At 46.4% G+C, this 10,133-nt stretch overlaps 1 protein-coding gene across 1 annotated transcript in view; it reads right to left on the reverse strand.

The window, feature by feature from the left end:
* LOC147702949 (uncharacterized) overlaps positions 1-1,742 on the reverse strand; it is a 4,293,369-nt gene extending 4,291,627 nt beyond the window's left edge. The window contains exon 1 of the mRNA XM_086929459.1: positions 1,621-1,742. The gene's annotated coding sequence lies outside the window, so the exon portion shown is untranslated. The remainder of the gene's footprint in view (positions 1-1,620) is intronic.
* Positions 1,743-10,133: the final 8,391 nt, after the last annotated feature.

Below are 10,133 nucleotides of genomic sequence, written 5' to 3' on the forward strand. Positions count from 1 at the left end.
CATCAGTGCTATAAGGATCTGTTCTCTTGGTAAAATAAAGATGTATCTACTTTGTCTGCCATGTTTAGTTTTTTTGTTTTCTTTTTTGCTTGCTTGTCTCATAAATCCTAATGAAAAAATCTGAATTTTAAAAATGTATGGACTTCACAAGAAATAAGTTTCTAATCAAATATAAGCTTGATTTCTTAGAAAAGATCTGGAGCCCAAATTGTTGATTGTGGAACCCGTAGACTTGGGTATTATTCCCAACTCTATCACTTGACTACATTGTGTATTCTTGGACAAATCCAGTCATCTTCATTAATGTGAATCCTATCTGAATAGTCTGAAGAGGCATAATAAAGAGAATCCGCCTTGGACCCTTGTGGCATACCTAAACGTTTATTGTGACACACAATTCCACACCACACAATTCAACACCACCCAGTATAATTACACTCCACATCATACCACTCAACGTAACATGATTCAACTCCACTTAATTCCAATCTACTCAATACCACATAAATACACCCCACATAAAACCAGTCTATACCACATAGCAACAATCCACATAAATTCATCCCACACAATGCCTCATCATTCCAATCGGTACAAAAGGGGGTGGTGATGGACGGAGCATCTGAATCAATCAAACACTCACACCCAGTCAAAAGATCTGGGTTTAATCCATCACCGTTCTTTAGCCCACTCTGCCACCCCAGTTCAGACATGGCTATATGCAAATCAGTCTGACCCTGTGCCTCATGGGAACAGTCCAGCCCGAACTGCCAAGCCATGTCTTCCCTGGACAACCAAGCTTCCGAGGACCGGTTTCTGGCATATCCAGGCTGAAGAAGGCTGATAGCCAGAAACCGGTCCTTGAATGCTTGATTCCGGTCTAGGAAAGACATGGCTTGGTAGTTCGGGCTGGACTGTTCCCATGAGGCACGGGGTCAAGGTTGATTTGCATATAGCCATTGTCTGACCTAGGGTGGTGTGGAGTGCAAAAAAACGATGGATTTAGGCCCAGATATTTGTACTGGGGTGAATGTAAGACATTGTTCTGCATTCTGTCCATCAACTGTGTTTTTTTGCAATCATCATTCCAATCAGCATAATTTTACAACATTGCACAATTCAACTCCACACATTTCCATTCCACACTATTCAACAACCACATAATTCAACTCAACAACATAATTAAATAACAAATCACATACATCTAATCCACACCACAGAACTCTACATCATGCCAAAAAATTCAACAGTACACCACAAAATTAAACACCACTACATACCACACCACACCACAACACAAAACATCATACCACTCAATGACACACAGTCCAGCCCCACATAATTCCAGTACACTCAATACCACATAAAAGCTATCCACATAATTCCAGTACACAACAAAATTCCACAACTAACAATTCCAATCCAACCCACATAATCCCACTCCACACAACATACTTCCCCTCCATAACACAAGGGTAAAATACATTGTCATTTACAACGCCAATAGCTCTAACTCTCATAAACACTTTGTCAATGGTTGTTCATTACTATTAGGTCTGAGACCGAGGGGCCCAGCCCACTTAAAGTCATCCTCGTAGTACAGCACGACGCATCTCTTACCAGTAAAGCCAAGACGTCTCTTGAACCGCCAGTTACAGCACAGAAGTAACAAGTCCAAAATTGCCCTTGGAAGTCCGTTATTTCGCCCTCGTGCTGCCAGCGAGTAGGCCCAAACACACGCCCCTGAAGCCCTTTCTGCAAATCAAGTAGGTGGAAACGTTCTTCAATTGGTAGGACTTGGAACAGCAGTGGATTGGCTAGCCCGTCTTTTATGGGATTGGTCAACGGGGTGTTATGGTAATTGTTAATTGGCTGTTACATTTGGCAGACTTTAATATGAAGTTATGATTGGTTGGCGTTTATGGTCGTGGCTCCCGCCCATACCAGCTGAGAGCCGCCCGGTTCACAACTACTGAAACGTATCACCGAAACGCACTCCTTAGCTTTCTCTCAGTTGCCGTTGGATCCTCAAAGTGATATTCGCTAGTGTGCAGAGATAAACCTAAGACAATTTTCTTCTTGCTTCTCGCACATTCTACGTGATGAGCCGCTCAACACTTTGAAAAGCGGCAGTTATTTTAAGAGGTGTTCCCGGATTGTAGAAGCCAAAAAGTCTACTAACGGACCGAGAGCGAGGCAGCAGTTCGACGTATCTCCAAATTCGGCTTATTCACTCTCCACGGAGGCCGCGTTTAAAACAGCGTAAGCTAGTAGTCCCAGGCCTGATGTAACGTAGACCGTGAGCGAGCTACCGAAATCTTGAACTTGAAGTCTGGTTCTGTTGGATGCTCGAGTCCATAACAAGCCGAGCGTTCTTGGGGCTTCTGCCTCCTCCTCCACGTACCTGATGTGGCTTTAGGGCTAGAGTTGCCGACTGTTCATCTGGGTAACCTGGTTCAAGTCTCGGAGTCTGCTTCGCATTCTGTGGGTCTGTGCATTAACCTACCGGCTAGAGGTCTTTGAGACTGGTGGGGAATACACGGGCTGAATTGCAGTAGTGGAGCATCCACACATCTTGTTGTATTATCCTCCTACAATATGTTGGATATCTAACATTTGCTGGAAAGAAGCAATACTCGGAGAGATAAATTGGACATTATCCCTGATGAAAATAAAAACAAAGTGTTTCGAGACAATGCAGATTTTCTACATGTAGGAATGAGTAGAAAATCATGATTTTAATAAAGGCACGGAGGCTAATATGCACTACCTTTTATTATTACTCAGGCAGCAGCAACAAAAAATAGAATCAGAACAAACAAAACTTCTAGAATACTGAACATGCATATCCTCTTAGAACCTGAAGCCATCTTCCTATTTTGGGTGCTGCAAACACTAGAAAACAAAAACCAAAGTCTCTGACCAAACAACTCTAAATCTTCTCTTCCTGGACACCAACTCTTCATAACACCAACTCCATAGAAACATTTCTTTTTTATCCTGAATAAGAAAAAATTCAAATCATTAAACATTGGGCGGGAAAAGCGGAGGGATAATATTAGCCTCCGTGCCTTTATTAAAATCATGATTTTCTACTCATTCCTAAATTTTGAAAATCTGCATTTTACATCAAGGCCAATATTATGCATGTTCAAAGTTCACCAACAACACTAGCTAACACATTCTCCACTGGTTTAAAATAAAATCTCTTAATAGTTGACTCACAACTCCAATCTGCAGCCTTAATAATCCCACTGAAGCTAAACCCTTTCATATATGCCTTGCTATTCATAGCCCCTCTCACAGAATGAGCTCCAAAAACATCACCTCTTTCACCCATCTAGCCAAGGTAGCAGAAGAAACACCCTTAAAAGGTTTCCTTAAAGAGATCAGTAACTGAGAACATCCACTAGGTCTCTACCCAAAAGTTCTTTTCTCATATTCTTTTAAACAATGAACAACACATAAATTCCTATTCTCTTCAAACTGAGGATAAAAAATAGTCCTAGACATAGTCTTAGTCCTCTTCCTCAACTCAAAACAAACTCCTTCCGACTGAAAAAACATAGAATCCACCTCCAAAGCCCTAATATCGGATACCCTTCTACAAGACACCAAACATAACAGCATAGCTAATTTCCATGATAAAGAATTCATTTCCAAAGACACATTCTCACCTCAACTATCTGTTTCTCTCAAAACCACAGAAAAATCCCAAAGAACACCATATTTCGCCTTAGGAGGTAGTATCATACTTACACTCTTAACCAACCTCCTTACCAGGACATGCTGCCCAACCGGCAGACCTTCCACTAAAACATGTCCCGCAGAAATAGCTGACCTGCTAACATTCACTGAGTTGTAAACTAAACCTTTATCAAACAACTCAGACACGAAATTCACCACTTCTACCACAGAATCTGATATGGGATCCAAATCCCTCTCAAGACACCAACCAGACCATCTTCTCCATGCTGATCTATACATTTTGGTCGTACCCTTAGACCACGATCCCGTGATAAGAGCCTCAGCCTCCTCCGATAATCCATGCACTTGCCAAATTCTCCTGAAATCAGCCATGCAACCAGCCTTAACTGCCCTGTTTCTACTAAATCGTGAACATTCCATTCCCCTGTGGATCCAAAATAATCTCTCTCAAATTCGGTAATAACACCGGATCCTCCATCAACAGTTCCATCATGTCTGGAGACCACACCTGAGATTTCCAAAATGGAGTTATCATTACGATCTACGCCTTCTCTCTCCTGACCTTCATCAAAGCTCTCTGAATCAGAGAGAATGGGGGGAAAGCATAATTCCTTCCTGCACTCCAATTCAGTAGAAAAGCATCTATCCCCTTCGCCTCCGGATCTGGTCTCCAACTGTAAAAATCTTTCACCTGACAATTCAACCTGTCCGCAAACAAATCCACCTGAAAGGTCCCCATCTCAATTCCAAACTCCAGAAAACCTCCCTGTTCAACATCCAATTGCTCACATCCTTCAGGTATCTTGAAAACCAGTCCGCTTCTACGTTGCTCAGACCCGGAATATACTGAGCTTGAACCACAATTTCCTTTTCTAAGCAAACATTCCCAAAATCCCTTGCTAGGTTCGCTAGACCTTTCGACCGTGGACCTCCTAACTTGTTTACATATCTTACTGCAGACAGATCGGCCATTTTGAAGAGCACACAACACTTTACCTGATCCTTCATGAAACTCTTCACAGCCAAAGACCCTGCCAGTAACTCCAGACAATTTATATACATCTGCGTCTCCTCCTTGCACCACTTCCCTCCTGTTGACACCATTCCGCACTTGGCACCCCAACCTTGAAGACTTGCATCCAACTCTATTTCTATCCCTAGGACTTCTCCAAATATCGCCCTTCCGTTCCATGCTTCCAAATTCATCATCCACCACTTCAACTCTTCCCTTGAATCCTGATTCAACCATAACCTCTGAGAATATTTTGCTCCTTTCCTCAAGTGATAACCCTTCAACCTCTGTAATGAAGAGGTGCTGGAAAAATCGCCTGAATCGATGCAGACAACAGACCCAACAACCAAGCTAACTGTCTCAATGTGATCCACTCTGAAACCATATCCCTCTTCACCTCCTTCTTGATTGTCTTCACTTTCGACATTGGCAACTTCAATACACACCAAACATAATAGCATGGCTAATTTCCATGATAAAGAATTCATTTCCAAAGACACATTCTCACCTCAACTATCTATTTCTCTCAAAACCACAGAAACGTACCAAAGAACACCATATTTCGCCTTAGGAGGTAGAATCATCCTTACACTCTTAACCAACCTCCTTACCAGGACATGCTGGCCAACCGGCAGACCTTCCACTAAAATATGTCCCGCAGAAATAGCTGGCCTGCTAACATTCACTGAGTTGTAAGCTAAACCTTTATCAAACAACTCAGATAAGAAATTCACCACTTCTACCACAGAAGCTGATATGGGATCCAAATCCCTCTCAAGACACCAACCAGACCATCTTCTCCATGCTGATCTATACATTTTGGTCGTACCCTTAGACCACAATCCCGTGATAAGAGCCTCAGCCTCCTCCGATAATCCATGCACTTGCCAAATTCTCCTGAAATCAGCTATGCAACCAGCCTTAACTGCCCTGTTTCTACTAAATCGTGAACATTCCATTCCCCTGTGGATCCAGAATAATCTCTCTCAAATTCGGTAATAACACAGGATCCTCCATCAACAGTTCCATCATGTCTGGAGACCACACCTGAGATTTCCAAAATGGAGTTATCATTACGATCTACGCCTTCTCTCTCCTGACCTTCATCAAAGCTCTCTGAATCAGAGAGAATGGGGGGGAAGCATAATTCCTTCCTGCACTCCAATTCAGAAGAAAAGCATCTATCCCCTTTGCCTCCGGATCTGGTCTCCAACTGTAAAAATCTTTCACCTGACAATTCAACCTGTCTGCAAACAAATCCACCTGAAAAGGTCCCCATCTCAATTCCAAACTCCTGAAAACCTCCCTGTTCAACATCCAATTGCTCACATCCTTCAGGTATCTTGAAAACCAGTCCGCTTCTACGTTGCTCAGACCCGAAATATACTGAGCTTGAACCACAATTTCCTTTTCCAAGCAAAAATACCAAAAATCCCTTGCTTGGTAAGCTAGACCTTTCGACCGTGGACCTCCTAACTTGTTTACATATCTTACTGCAGACAGATCGGCCATTTTCAAGAGCACACCACACTTTACCTGATCCTTCATGAAACTCTTTTTTCACAACAAATTTTATTGATTGATCAGGTAAAAGCATATATACAGCTCTCCACAGTCAGGAGATCACTGCCAAGTAGCAAGACATGTCTCAGTATTATTACAAACCTAATCAATAAAAAGAACAATCCCCCCAATCTCCCCCCACTTCCCCCAGCCACCCAACATCCCCGCTACCCACCCCTTATCCCACCCTAGCCCGGTGCACGTGATCACAATAAGCCTTCATCACTTGATTGTATTGTATTAGGCATTATGCGCCTCCCTAGGCCTGAAGGTCCTCATCCACATGTAGCCCATCTTCCGGTTCTGCTGGAGGCTCCAGAGTCAAACCCCTATAGTCTGCCCACCTTTTCCATATTTTGTAATGTTTTCTGGGGCATCCTCTGGCCTCAAACACCGGGCGCTCCAGCCCCATGAAGTAGTCAAGTCCGGCCTTCCAGGCGCTCAGTGGGGGAGCTCGCTCACCCTTCCATGCCTGTGCCAGGTCCAGCTTGGCAACAACTAGACCCAATAACAATAGGTGACGCTTGGAGATATTCCCTCCGACGCCCTCCAACACATGGAGAAGTCCCAAATGGGGGGTGCGGGGGAGATCCCATCCCAGTACCTCCGACAGACAGCTCCAAACACCATTCCAGAACCGAGTCAGGCCAACACAAGACTATACTGTATGCAACAGCCTACCCCTCTCAGCTCCACAGCGCAGGCACTCCGGGGACACAATCAGGCCCGCCTTCCACAACCGCTCCCGGGTATAGTAAGCCCTGTGCAAATATTTGAATTGGATTAACCGGAGTCGCACCGCAATAGCAGTCCCACGCGGGGACTCCAAGGCCTCCCTCCAATCATCTTCGTCCATGGGTCCAACGTCCTTCTCCCAGGTATCCTTTAATGGAAGTAAGGAAGAGGAGCAGTGAGTGACTAGTGTTTGGTAGATTCGGGATACCTTCTTATCCCCGAGGTCTCCCATGAAAACTTTTGCTTCCACTGGGCTGAATTCCGGTAGCGACTCCAAGCCAGCTAGGCTAGGCGCGAGCGCGTGACGAAACTGCAGGTACTTGAAGAATTGGGTCTAGGGCATATGGAATTTGGTCCTAAGCTCCTGGAAGGACTTGAGAGTTACCCCGGTCAGAATGTGCCCAAGCGAAGAAATCCCGATAGAATCCCATCCGCCAAACCCCGCCAGCGAGGCCAGTACGGGGAGCCGCCCATTCTTCCACAACGGGGTCTCTGCTGTCAATCTACCCTACCAGCCCATGCGACACAGTACTTGTCGCCAAATCGCAAAGACCACTTGAGTGGCACATGGCAACCTCCTCCGCAGCCTGGCCGAGTACAGGATCGTGTGCAGCGTGTTGTCTCCCATCAGCGAGCGCTCGAGGGCGTATGCTGGGTCTCCTCTATCTCCGTACCACCATTCGTTTAGTACTAGCAGATAGGAGGCCTGATAATAGGACAGTAGATCCGACGTGGCAAGACCACCACAATACGTGGACAGAAAGCATGTTCGCAGCGCCACCCTGGCGGCACCTCCAGCCCACAAGAAGCGGCCTAGAACAGAATTGACCTGCCAAAACCACTGAGGTGCGATCTGGTGTGGGTAATTCTGCAGTTGGTATAAAAGGCGCGGAAGTGTGACCATTTTAAAGATCGCAGACCTACCGAATATGGTAAGAGGCATCCGGGACCATGTTTTGATGTCCGTCTGGACCCTCTCCCACACTGGTATCACGTTGCGCTCCCATGCAATGTCTGCGGACTTGGACAGGAACACTCCCAGGTACTTCAATCCCCCGGCCACCACCTGCAAGGCCGACGCCCAGGAGTACGCACCTGCCCCGTCACCCAGCACCCATAGGGTGGACTTACGCGGGTTAAGACAAAGGCCCGACACCTCGCCAAATATGCGCATGATTTCCAAGGCTCGGGGGCCCGATCTATTTAAATCTGTAAGGAAGAAGAAGACATCGTCCGCATAGAGTGCAATCCTGTTGGTGAGTCCCCCGCCCCACACGAAGCCCCGTAGCTGCTTAGGGTCGATGCGTACCCAAGAGGCCAGGGGCTCCATGGCCAGTGCAAAGAGATATGGGGACAGCGGGCATCCCTGCCGGGTCCCCCGACCGACTGGAAACCTCTCCGAGACCGCCCCGGACACACGCACGGACGCAGTGATATCTGTATATAGCCGCTTGATGTATGAAATAAACACCGGGCCCAGATTAAGATATGGCAGGAGCGCGAAGAAATATGTCCAACTTACAGAATCAAAGGCCCTATCAATATCTGCTAACAGTAGAGCTGCCTGCTCTCCAGTGGCCCCCATGGCATCAACAGCCGCCTGCGCCTGTCTGATGTTGTGCCGCGTCGCCCTACGTGGCATGAAGCCAGCCTGGTCCGGGTGGTCCAGATCGGCCACGTATGGGAGAAGGCGGTTCGCCAACGCCTTAGCCAGCAGTTTATATATTGAGCAGGGATATGGGGCGATATGAGTCATGCCGGTCCGGGGGTCTACCCGGCTTCTGGAACACCACAACCTCGGCGTGTCGCCAGTCAGCTGACCCCTTGAGATCTCCCTGGAGGTGGTGCCTGGGATCTGGGGCGCCCGTAAGCTGTGGTGGCGGAGGCGAGGTGAGCACAGTAAGTGTCTCTAGGGGCCCCAAGTGAATGGATGAGAGGCGGAGGAGCTGAGGCCCGCTGCTGGTGTACCGGTAGACCACCCCGGAGCGTTGGGTGGTGGTGTAGGGGACCCCCCACGGCCTGAGGCGTGTGGCTGGCAGTGGATGGGTTTATCTACAAAATCTATCCTGTAACCCACAACAGCTTACAAGACCCATGGATCTTGAGTAATCTCCTTCCATCTCAAAACAAATAGGGCTAGTCTGCTGCCCAACTTTATTCGGATAGAAGAATGGTCTTGTAAATTCCTTACCTAAGGCCCCTCTTGTTCTCCGCTCAGAGCGCATGCCTCTTCCTCTGCTTCTCTGCCTTTGAGGGAAAACATTCCCCTGTCCCCCTCTTGAACTGTAATAGCTTGATCCGAAACCCAAATTATAGGGCCTGCCTCTTCCGAAATTTCCTCGTGACATTCCTTGCCCTCGGCCGGGGAACCGGCCCCGCATTCGCCCGGCCACTCCAAAAACACATCTGATGTCTTTCTGCGCTTTCTCTAAGGAACTGAAGGTATTGACATACCGGGACATGTCTTTGACAAAGTCATCCCCAAATAACAAACCCTCTAAACGTTCCCCTGGTTCTTTTCCAGCCAGATCCACTAACGTAGGATCAATTTTGAACAAGATAGATTTCCTCCTCTCAATACACAATGCTGTATTCACATTTCCAAGAAGGCAAATTGCCCTCTGAAGCCACTGGCGCATATCTGCCACATCTATTCCAACATTGTTAGAATGTGCTTCCTCGCACATATCAAAGATTTTAGTTAGAGGACCCAGAATATCTAAGAGCCTGTCCTGACACCCTTTAAGTCCCTTCTCCAGGCCCCTCCTAGGATCCTTCCCAGTTTTATTTATAAGAGTTAGCATCCTTAGTTCCAACTCAGGTGTATAAGCTACTTTACTATCAAGGCTGGGCCTCAGGCACTCACTCCTCATTCTCGTTCTAACTTCCTTTGGTATTTCTCTCCTTATCCAGAAACGAACATACTTAGCAACGTTCTCCACCGGAGCCCATTGTGGTGACAGAGGTGCTGTATTAAAAGAGGATCAAACATTTCCTCGCCTTGAGGGTCAAAAATCTCGTTCTCCTCTAACTTAATTTCCTTTTCCAACAATTTAGACTTTTTAATTGGAATTTCCTCTAAGTCTGAATCCTCCAGACTTGAACTACATGTAAT

The sequence above is a fragment of the Lissotriton vulgaris genome, chromosome 7 (assembly GCF_964263255.1).
Source record: "Lissotriton vulgaris chromosome 7, aLisVul1.2, whole genome shotgun sequence".
Classification (NCBI taxonomy): domain Eukaryota; kingdom Metazoa; phylum Chordata; class Amphibia; order Caudata; family Salamandridae; genus Lissotriton; species Lissotriton vulgaris.